This window comes from Marmota flaviventris, chromosome 7 (assembly GCF_047511675.1).
Source record: "Marmota flaviventris isolate mMarFla1 chromosome 7, mMarFla1.hap1, whole genome shotgun sequence".
Taxonomy (NCBI): Eukaryota; Metazoa; Chordata; class Mammalia; order Rodentia; family Sciuridae; genus Marmota; species Marmota flaviventris.
Genome location: NC_092504.1, coordinates 31,844,079 through 31,856,201, shown reverse-complemented (window position 1 = coordinate 31,856,201; position 12,123 = coordinate 31,844,079). Strand labels below are relative to the sequence as shown.

Sequence of the window (12,123 nt, the reverse complement as noted above, 5' to 3'; positions counted from 1 at the left end):
AGAAATAGAGATTCAATTTCATTGTACTACATATGGATTTCCCATAAAAAAGACTGTTTTCTTAAGCAATCAAAGACCTAAGAAGGACAATAGGAAGCACAGGAAATCATCCTGACAAACCACAAAAACTAATATAAGGCATGCACAGGCGTGGGAGCGCCTGTTTTCCTTTGTGGTGCCACAGAGATCCTGGTATGGCCATGGGCCACCGCCACACCCAGTGTTACTAGTACTATAAAAACAAGCTGTCCCCAAAGTCTCCTTTCTGCTGGCATGTCCCTGATGCCAAAATCTGCATCTTTGATCTTGGGCAGAAAAAAGGCAAAAAAAAAAAAAAGGCAAAAGTGGATGAGTTCCCATTCTGTGGCCACGTGGTGTCTGATGAATATGAGAAAATATCCTCTGAAGCCTTGGAGGCTGCTCGTATTTGTGTCAACAAGTACATGATAAAAAGTTGCGGCAAAGATGGCTTTCATAGCCGAGTGTGGCTCCACCCTTTCCATGTCATCCAAATGACATGTTGTCCTGTGCTGGGGCTGACAGGCTCCAAACAGGTATGTGGGGTACCTTTGAGAAACCCCAGGGCACAGTGGCCAGGGTTCACATTGGCCAAATCATCATGTCCATTCGCACCAAGCTGCAGAACAAGGAATATGTGACTGAGGCCCTACACAGGGCCAAGTTCAAGTTCCCTAGCCCCAGAAGATCCACATCTCAAAGAAGTGGGGCTTTAACAAATGTAATGCTGATGAGTTCGAAGACTTGGTGGCTGAGAAGCAGCTCATTCCTGATGGTGTGGGGTCAAATATATTCCCAATCATGGTCCCCTGGACAAGTGGCGGGCCCTGCATTCATGAGGGCTTCCACTGTGCTGTCCCCTTCTTAATCTCACACACACACCAATAAATCCTGTATTGTATTAAAAAAAAAAAATCTGTTTCCTAGGCCAATTACTTAAGAGGCTAAGGAACAAAAATACCTCTCAGTTTCCTATTAAGAACAGATCAGGCTGGAAGTGTAGGTCAGCGATACAGTACCTGCTTAGCATGTGCAAAGCTGTAAGTAGTCTCCACCAACATTATATATATTTGTTATGGTTTGAGTGGAGGTGTCCCCCAAAAGCTCATGAGTGAGAATAAATGCAAGGAGGTTTAGAGGAGAAATGATTGGGATATGAGAGCCTTAACTCAATCAATGAATTAATCCTCTGATGGGATTAATTGAGTGGTGACCAAAGGAAGGTAGGGTGTGGCTGGAGGAGTTGGGTCATTGGGCGTGTGCCTTTGGGGTACATATTTTGTGTCTGGCAAGTGGAGTCTCCTCTCTGCTCTCTGATCATCATGTGAGCTGCTTCCTTCCACCACAGTCTTCCACCATGATGTTCTGCCTCACCTCTAGCTCTGAGGAATGGAGCCAGCTGTTTATAGGTTGAGAGCTCTAAACAGTGAGCCCCCAAATAAACTTTTCCTCCTTAAAATTGTTGTCAGTCTTTTTAGTCACAGCAGTGAAAGAGCTGACTAAAACAATATTTATAAAGACAGATCATTAGCCACTGTGCTGACCCCTTCTTAATCTCACACACACACACCAATAAATCCTGAATTGTATTAAAAAAAAAAAAAAAGAACCCAACTGCTGAGAGCCACAGCTGAGTCGGAATGGCCCCTGGCATTTTGCCAATAGTATTGATTGACAGGCGAGGCCTTACTATCTCTCTTGGCCGCTACTTTGCAGTTCTCACGCTACTTTGAAGTTCTAGTGGGGATTCCCGGAGAGTTCCCATTGGTTGAGGAAGTGCAGGAGGAGGGATTTCCGGCCTGCTGGTTCCCCTACGAGCTTAGTAGCCTGCGGGAGGAGTTCCCGGGAGCGTGTGTGGAGTTCAGAAATAAAGTTTGTTCCTGCTTCAGTGGCTCGTGATTTGTGCCCAGCCAGACTGCGGCACCCAACCAAAATCTTTGTTTCCTAGGCCAATTATTTAAGAGGCTAAGAAAAAAAAACACAGATCATTAGCCAAAAGAACCTTGTTATTTTAGTATAGGGGACCAAATTCTAGGTTTGCATCAGTATACTTTTGATATTAATGCTCAATTTTTAGAATAACTTATAAATACTTGCCCTCTAATTGTAGCCAACTTTATCATATATAAAATTTCTTGGACTGGGGTTGTAGCTCAGCAGTAGAGCATTTGTGAGGAGCTGGGTTTGATCCTCAGCACTACATAAAAATAAATAAATAAAATAAAGGTACTGTGTCCAACTACAACTAAAAATATATTTTTTTAAAAAAATCTTTTATACAATTTATCTTGCACAAACCTACATCTCTCTAATCCATTTAATTTTATCTGATACTTTTCCTCTTTTTAATTTTGGTTCAATCATTCTACTTTTAACAAAAAAACCCCACATCTTTCATATCTCATAGCTTCATTTACCAAAGTCATATATTACATTCCTTATATACCAAGTTGTTTCCTGTTTTCTGTATTATTTCTATTTTTAATTATCTCATATGAATTAGATTTTTTTAAAAGAAGTATTAGGGACTGAACTCAGGGCCTCACACCTTTTTGGCAAGAGTTTTGCTGCTTAGCTACCCCCCCCCCCCACCCACTGGAAACACACACACTTTTGTTTTATTTTGAGATAAAGTCTCTAAATTTCCCCAGGCTGACTTGAATTTGTGATCCTCCTACCTCATCTCCTGAGTCCCTGGGATTACAGGCCTGTGACACCATACCAAGAATGAATTAAAAATTTTAACTCCTAGAAACCTTAACTTTTAGTGAAGACCTAGGCAGTAAGATATTTTGAATAGTTACATATCAATATTTTGTGAATATACATTTCATAATTTCTAGAAATGTGCTTTCTCATAGAACAAGTTTTCATGTTCACTAGCAGACTCAAATACATATAGCTTATCTATACCATATAAAAACAAGATACTGTGGTAAAGATATTGCCTAGCATGCTTAAGGTTCTGGGTTGGATTCTCATTGTTGAAAATAAAAAACAAGACACTGAGTTGGGCACTATTTCACTTACTTGGGAGGCTAAGGCAAGGGGAACACAAGTTTGAAATGAGCCTGGACAACTTAGAGAGATCTTTTCTCAAATTAAAAAATAGAAAGGACTGGGGATATAGCACAGTGATAGAGCACCCCTAGGTACAATCCCCCGTGCTGAATAAATATAGATAGTAATAATTCATATTATATACATATATTTTATATATCCCAGAAGCAAAGAAAGTTAAAATTTAATCATGGTTTTTTCATTTTCTTTTTTTTTTTATTAAACAAATGAAACACATCAAGCAATTCAGCAATTCCTTTTTACTGTGCTCTGCTCTAAGGTTGGATTTGTAATTTTATGATACTAAAACATCTAGCAGAGAAAACAAATCTGTCTAAACAGGAAATCCAGACCAAATGTTATTTTATTTCATGTTGACAATTATTAAGACATTATTTATTTTACCAATAATTTTTAAAAACTACAGTTATGTGCTGCATAACAACATTTCAATCAATGGCAGACTGCATATACAACTGCAGTGTCATAAGATTATGATGGAGCTGAAAATTTTCTATCACCTAGTAACATCATGACGATTCTACCATCATAACACAATGATTTACTCACATTTGTGGTGATGCTTGTAAACAAGCCTACTGCACTGCCTCTCATGTAAATGTACTAACCATATAATTATGTACAGACATAATACTTGGAAATGATAACAAAGAACTGTTACTGATTTATGCACTTACTATATAGTAAATTCTTTATCATTATTTTTTAGTGTACTCCTATTTATTAAAAATAGTTTACTGAAAAACAGCATGCACGCATATTACACTGGTAAGAGTGTCATACAGCTCACCTCTATCAAGGTTTGTTTGTTCATTTGTTTGTCTGCAGTGCTGGGGATTGAATCAAGGGCTTTATGCACACTAGGCAAATACTCTAAAACTGAGTGACATCCCCAGCCCTACCAAGTCTCTCCTTTTTTTTTTTTCCCTGCAGTGCTGGGGATGGAACCCAGTGCCCTGCACATGCCAGACAGGAACTCTACTACTGAGCTGCATCCCTAGACCACAAGTTTCTTGATGGCAGCAAGAGGTCATGTCAAGTGATTGAGGTGTACCATCTAGGTTTGCATAAGTATACTACATTTGAACAAATGCCTCACAATATATTTCTCAAAAGTATCCACATCATTAAGCAATATGTGACTATAGTTTATTTTTCAAAGGTTGACCCAAGTCACATGAATAGGTAATTTGTCAATTTTTATTTTTCTGAGCTAATGACATTATTGCTTTTTTTTTTTTAAATAAAAAATTAAGGCTGGGGTTGTGGCTCAGTGGTAGAGCACTCGCCTAGCATGTGCGAGGCCCTGGGTTCAATCCTCAGCACTATATAAGAATAAATGAATAAAATAAAGGTATCGTGTTGTCCAACTACAACTAAAAAAATAAATATTTAAAAAAATTTAAATGGAACAACTAAAGAGAGAGAGAGAGAGAGAGAGAGAGAGAGTGTGTGTGTGTGTGTGTAGTGTAGTACTAGGGCCTTCTACCACTGAGCTATGTCCCCAGCCCCCTTGTGAGACAGAGTCTCATGAAATTGTCTAGATTGGCTTTGAATTTGTAATCCTCCTGCCTCACCCTCCCAGTTGCTGGGATTTTACGCATGCACCACCACCCTTAGTAAGCTTTTTATAAATTTTGATGACATCATCTAAGGTAGAAATATATTAATATATACAAAACACATACAATACATCTATATAGGTACAAAAAATACAGACAGAAGCAAATCTTACAGCATTCGTTAAGATTTTTTATTTTCCAATTTTCAAATAGTTTCTCTCTCCAGACTATTTTCAGACTACCAGACTTTCAATTGTTCATTGCCCTGAGCAATTGTTAGCTAGGCAACTATAAATTTAATTCTCTAAAGGAATGACTCCTAAGTGGAAAATCTATATCTCAAAGGTACAGAGAATGAATGCAAGAGTTTTCTCCAAGGAATAATCTAGTACATATTGCCTATCATTAGAGGTCAATTTTATAGGGGCTGTATACTAAAATTTTAGATTTTAATGTCTCCAAGGCTCATGTGGATGGACAAAATATCTGTTTCTGTTCAAACAGGATTTGGTGAACATTCCTCTAATTTGCTTTTCTTTTTCTTTTCTGGAGAGTGAATATATGAACTCCAGTCTTGCCTTGAAGTTAATCCAAGGAAGCTAGTAGTAAGTTTACAGTGTGCCTTTCATGGGATACTTCTTTATCCTGGTGACCAACATGATAACTAAATGCCCAACCCACAACCAGTGTTTTCTCTCCCAGGAAACTTGTTTATCCTGGTCAATGCATTGTGGCTCTATGTCTAACTTATGTCCAATTAATTCCTAATAGGATAGCCATGAAAAACCTGCTTGATGGCAGGTATGTGCCACTGCACCTGGCTGACTGATTTTTCAAAACTGATTCTGCTAACCCTTTCACTCAGTTACTATCACATCCCAAAGGTGAAAAGAACACTACATAAATTACATAAAATCAGGCCAAGCAGGATTTTTAAAAAATATTTATTTTGTTGTAGATGGACACAATATCTTTATTTATTCATTTTTACATGGCACTGAGGATCAAACCCAGGGCCTCACATGTACAAGGTAGGTGCTCTACCACTGAGCTTCAGCCCCAGCCCTCAAGCAGGTTTTTCATAGCTTTCCAGGCATATAAAATGCTTTGTCTACCATATTTGTTAATGGGTTCTTCCATGAACTCAGTAATATAGTTAAGAAATAGAAGCCAAGTTGAAAAGCCACCTAACTAACTAAATTGGTCTCAAAATATGTCCTTCTGACATTCAGCTGGTTATTTTGAACAGGCTCCTGAGTTTTCTTCAAAGCTCATCTGTATACTTACTTGTAAAATCCTGTGTGACTTCCTATGATTTTCTGTTGCCTCAACATCCATTTTTGAAACCTCCTCTATACCTTGCCTGACTGACACCCAAACCAAACTCTCATCCAGCCAAGGCTCTCGTAGAGCATGGCTATCCTGATAGGCACATACCTGAAATCCCAGCAGCTTGGGAGCCTGATGCAGGAGGATTGCGAGTTCAAAGCCAGACTCAGCAGAAGCGAGGCACTAAGCAACTCAGTGAGACCCTGTCTCTTAATAAAATACAAAATAGGGCTGGGGATGTGGCTCAGTGGTTGAGTACCCCGGGTTCAATCCCTGGTACCAATCATTGGTCACATTTAATTCGCCTTTGCAAAGAGTTTTTGAAGGACACAATGATATAATTTTGTTGAGATCTTTTTAGAAGTTGAGTTTAATTGAGGAACCCTCATTTAAACATTTTTAAGGCATGATATTACTCATTTGGAAAATTCCACATAAAGGCCATACTTTGTTCTTTATATATTAAGGATCCCATTTTTACATCAAATCTTGGATCTACCAGAGCCAAGATAAAGCCTGGGAGAGCAATGCCACCAAGTTGTGTTGTATAATGCATTCATAATGTATCTCATTGAATAGACATTTTCTAGTGTCCAGCTTATCCTCTCACAGTAGCCTTACTTTTTGGTGGCAGCTCCCTCTCATAACTCTAAAATGTTTGAACTATGCCCACTAGTCAAGTTGTGGTTTTGGCCCTGAGATTCCCTTGACCAACCTGTCTAATGATTTCTCCCTAACTAAACATGCAAGGGAAAACACACAGAGAGGAATTTCTGAAAGCCTCAGTTCATATCCCCTGCAGTAATGGCCATTTATTGCCGGTTTCTGTTTGATTCTATTAATAGACACCTGATTCTTCTTATAGGACCTGGTTCTGTTTCTATCATGATTTCAACTCTTGCCAGTGATTCATCAGCCATTTTACAATCCCCCAAAAGCCACATGTTTTCTCACAGCATAAACCCTTGATACCTATTACAAAGAATAGCATAAACTCCTTGTAGTGGTACGCACTACAAGGGCATGCACTTTATCATAGCACAAACTCACCCTGAATTTGAAACTCAAAAAGATTGAGGGCTCAATGTGAAAAAGAGCAGATTCTGACCAAGAGAAGTTTACTTACAATCATTGGGCTCCATGAGGAATACAAAGGATTCAATACCTCAAAAAGGGTCAGTGGTACCTCTCAGGAGTCACCAGCAACATAATTCATATCCCTACATGATCACCAGAACTATCAAAAGACAAAATTACAACCATTCAGATCTCTGCATGATCACCAGAACTATTTTGTTTAGATTTTTTTTTTTTTTTTTTTTTTAATATGGTGCTAGGGATTGAACCTAGTGCCTCATGCGTGCTGGGCAAGCACTCTACCACTGAGCAACAATCCCAGCCCAATCCCCAGATCTATTAAAAGACAAAATGACAACAAATTTTGTTGTAGATCTAACTTGTTTTTTATGATTCATGAGTTGGGGCTGTGTTTTATTCTACAAAACAGAATGAATTGGGTATAATGGCTGCAGGCTTGTAATCACAGCCACTAGGAAAGCTGAAGCAGGATTGTAAGTTTGAGGTCTCCCTGGGTAACTTAGTCTAGAACCGAAAAAAAAGAAAGAAAAAGAAAAACAACAACAATATGATAGGGCTCCCATTGGGCAATAATAGAGACAGTTTGGTAAAATGGGACCAAGGACATAGAACAATAAGGGAAAAAACTCATTGGCTAACATCCAGTAAATTCAGGTTACTTTTTTTTTTTTTAAATAAGAATTAAAGCAGAGAAGATTTCCTTATCATGCTAACTCAGGTGAACTAAAGTCTTGTGTTTATAGGAAAAACTGGTCTGTTTGGAGATCTGTCTGCTTCCTTAAAGTTTCAGTTTGATTATGTGACCTTTATCATGAGTGACCCCATTTTGATTTGGTCTGTTGTGTCTAGTGCAGAGTACAGTTCAAACCCATGGCCTACTATAAATTATATCTAACATCTTCTACCCTCATCCTCAGTCAATTACTACTAAACACTATACTAGAATAGTAGTATTCAATACAGTGGGCACTAGCTACATATTGCTGTTTAAATTTAAAATCAGCTGGACATGGTAGCTCAATTGTAGAATATTCCTGAGTTCAATTCCCAATGCTGCAAAATAAAGGAAGAAATAAAAAGAAAAATTAAATAAAATTCTGTTGTCCCAGCTACTTGGGAGGCTAAACAGGAGGATGGCTTCTATCCAGAATTCAGGGCCAATATAGTGAGACCAATATAGTGAGACTTTACCTCTTTTTTTTTAATATTTATTTTTTAGTTTTCGGCGGACACAACAACTTTGTTTTGTATGTGGTGCTGAGGATCAAACCCGGGCCGCAAGCATGCCAGGCGAGCGCGCTACCACTTGAGCCACATCCCCAGCCGGAGACTCTACCTCTTAAGGAAAAATTTGGTTTTGCCTGGTAGTGCTGTATACCAGCGATTTGAGAGGCTGAGGCAGGAAGAATGCAAGTTTGGGGAGCAATTTAGCAAGATCCTGTATCAAAACAATAAAAGATAAAAACAGCTGGGGATGTAGCTCAGTGATAAAGTGCCCCCGGGCTAAATCCCCAGTACCATACACACACACACACACAAAAAAAAAAAAAAAAAAAAGAAAGAAAGAAGGAAGAAACTCCCCCCGCCATGCCAAGTACTGGGGATTGAACCCAGGGTGCTTTACCAGTGAGCTATATCCCCCAAGTTCTCTTTTTCTTATAGTACATGTTATCACTTCTACTACTATTGCTTGGTTCATGTTACCATCACTCCTTGAGAAGTAAGTTAACCAGTCATAAGACAACTGTTTTGCAGTTGTCTTATGACTGGTTAACTTACTTCTACACTTGTATCCCTATCATTATGTCCAACCTAAGCAGCTAAAACGATTTTTTAAATTAATTAATTATTATTGTTATTTAGTGTGTGTTTACTGAGAATTGAATCCAGGATGCTCTACCACTGAGCCAACTCCTCCATTCTTTTTATTTTTTATTTTAAGAAAGGGTCTCATTAAGTTGCCCAGGTTGCTCTCAAACTTTGGGGCCTCTGGGGCCTCCTGCCTGAACTTCCTGAGTAGCCAAGATAACAAGCATGTACCATGGTGCCCTGCAATGCTATTTTATGTAAAAATAACCATGTAAGGCTTAGTATGTGACAATTTTCTAGGAATTTTATAAATGTTGACTTAATTATTCTTTATAATGATTCTCTAAACACATACTATTGTTATCCCTGTTTACAGATGAGGATAATGAGGAACAGAAAGATTAATTTAACCAAGGTTGCCTAGATCATAGGACATAAATCATATTATGTTACTTCTTTGCTTATAACAGTCCAATGGTTACTCATCTTAGAGTACAAACCAAAGTGCCCCAGAGGCTTAATATGTCTATATAATAGTAATCTGCCCTTATTCTAAGATTCATTTCCATAGTCTCAGTTACCTGTGGTCAACCTTGATCTAAAACTGTTAAATGGAAAATTCCAGACATAAACAATTCATAAATTTCAAATTGTGCAGCATTAAGTAGCATGATGAACTATCATGCCTTCCCACTCCATGCTGAGACATAAATCATTCCTTTGTCCAGCATATCCATGCTGTATGTGCTACATGCCATTTTAGTTACTTAGTAGATATCTTGGTCATTAGATACACAGTAATGGTATGGCAGTACTTGTGTCCATATAACACTTATTTTATGTAATAATGATCCCAAAGTGCAAGAGTAGTGATGGAAATGAAACACCAGGGCATAAAACATAGAAGGACAGATCAACTCTGGTGCTATATAGCAAAACTGCAGTGTGCATAGAGGAAAACATAGTATATATAAGGTTTGGCACTATCTATGGCTTCAAACCTCCATTGTGAGGCCCTTGCAGATTGTGGCAGTCTACTAGATTTGTATCCCCCTCTTCCCAACTTTATTTGCATATGTATTTATTATTATTATTTTGGTCTATTTCTTCCCAAACAAATGGAAGTGCCATCCCCCTAGACTCTCCATCCCAGCTTTTTTTTTTTTTTTTTTTGGTACCAGGGATTGAACTCAGGGGCACTCAACCACTGAGCCACATCCCCAGCCCTATTTTGTATTTTATTTAGAGACAGGATCTCACTGATTTGCTAGTGCCTTGCTTTTGCTGAGGCTGGCGTTGAACTTGCAGATCCTCTTGACTTAGCATCCTGAGCACTGGGATTACAGGCGTGCACCACCACACCTGGCTCCATCTCAGGTTTTAATGTGCCCTCCATTTAATGGCTGAATGTGACAGGCAGAACCACTAGGGCCCTGTCCACCTTCTACCATGCTTTTTTTCCCTCAGTGCCAAAACAATGCCTCCCATTGGCAGAAAGACCTTTTTTAAAAATAATTGTTGCACAAATTTTGTATTTTTGTATCTTTTTGTATGTATCTTTTCTTATTTATTGTATGTGGAAACATGTTTAAGAAGAGAAATAGCTGGGCAGAGTGGCACATGCCTGTAGTCCCAGCTACTCAGGAGGCTGAGATGAAAGGATCACTTGAGCCTATGAGTTCAATGCCAGCCTGTGCAACATAGCTAGACCTTTGATTGATTAGTTGATAGAAAGGAAGGACAGGAATTCTGAAGAGTATTGTACAAACTTAATTTGTTTATGTGTTGCAGTTTTCAGGGCTTACCATCTTTTGAGGGTCTACACAAGGTTATACAAAGTAATACGTTGTATAAAGTTGAAATTTATGGGAGATACAAAACTCCCTTCAATAATGGAAAAGTTACTGCAGGTAAAAATTTAAAAAAAAAAATCATTGCTCTTTAATTATATAAATATAATAGGAAATCGTGCTGTATATGTGTAATAAGAATTGTAATGCATTCCATTGCCATTTATTTAAAAAAATCAATAAAAAATAAATATAACAGGAAAACAACAACAACAACAACAAAAAACCACACACTAGAAATGAGAAGGAAAAGCCTAAAAAGAGTAGCTTTTGGTGGACTTAGGTTTTTTGTTGTTGTTTTTGGTGGACTTAGTTTGGATGAGGCCAATCTTAGATTCTGCCTTCTACTCAGAATTCCAGCGAAGAGCAATTGTGGAATGTTAGATTCCAAGAAGATTGCTCCTTTGTGGAATACCTGAAAAGTAATTCAGTAAATTGAAGTGTCTTTACTATTTTTAAGATCAAGGTAAAAGATGTTGAAAAGAAAATACACCAGCCAGGCCTGGTGGCACATCTGTACCCAGTGACTCTGGAGGCTGAGGCAGGAGAATACCAAGTTCAAAGCCACTCTCAGCAACTTAGCGGAGCCCCACGCAATTCAACAAGACCCTGTCTCTAAAAAAAAAAAAAAAAGGCTGGGGATATAGCTTAGTGGTTAAGCACCCTTGGGTTTAAGTTAATCCCTGGTACTAACAAACAAACAAAAAGTCAAAGAATATTCATCAATAATAAATAATCAAATATTTTAAATGATGCTAGTAGTCAGTTTCAGGAGCTAAATGTTATTATTGTATTCTTTTTTCAACTTCGCTTTCTGAAATTATTTATGCACTCTCAGGTTTATTTGTTCAATATTTGCCTTAAATTGCTCAAATACTGTTTTTTGAACTTTCCTCGACAGTTGTTTTCCTTTGGATGAAAAGAAAAGTTAATCCTTGTCACATTTAAAACATAAAACAAAATAAACAAGCGAGGTTTTCCATATCTACAAGAACCATCTCGCTAAATTGTAAAAAAAATGTTGTAAAAATTTGTAAAAAGAAAAAAATAATTCTGGGTTCCACTCGGAGATTCTGATTAGTAGCCGAAGTCATAGGGAGGCCAGTAGTCCAAAGATCATACCTCAAGAACTTATCTCAGTGCTATTTTCATATTTTGCAGCTTTCAATATATTAATTTTAGAAGTTTCCGGTGGAGGAGGGTACGAACTCGGGTGACAGTCAGAAGATAAGAGACTAAGCAGCAGCCCATGTCGTTCCATGTTGCAAAACTTTCCTTCAGTTTGTAGATGTGTCCCTGGGGAGGAAATCAGTTCGTTTCACCGGCTAACTAACCGTTTTTCAACTACTTCTGTCCACGTCCCTCAGGGTGACACT

General features: G+C 38.2%; 1 pseudogene; it reads left to right on the top strand.

The window, feature by feature from the left end:
- The first annotated feature begins 200 nt into the window (after positions 1–200).
- On the top strand, positions 201–923 carry LOC114094665 (large ribosomal subunit protein uL16-like; annotated as a pseudogene).
- Positions 924–12,123: the final 11,200 nt, after the last annotated feature.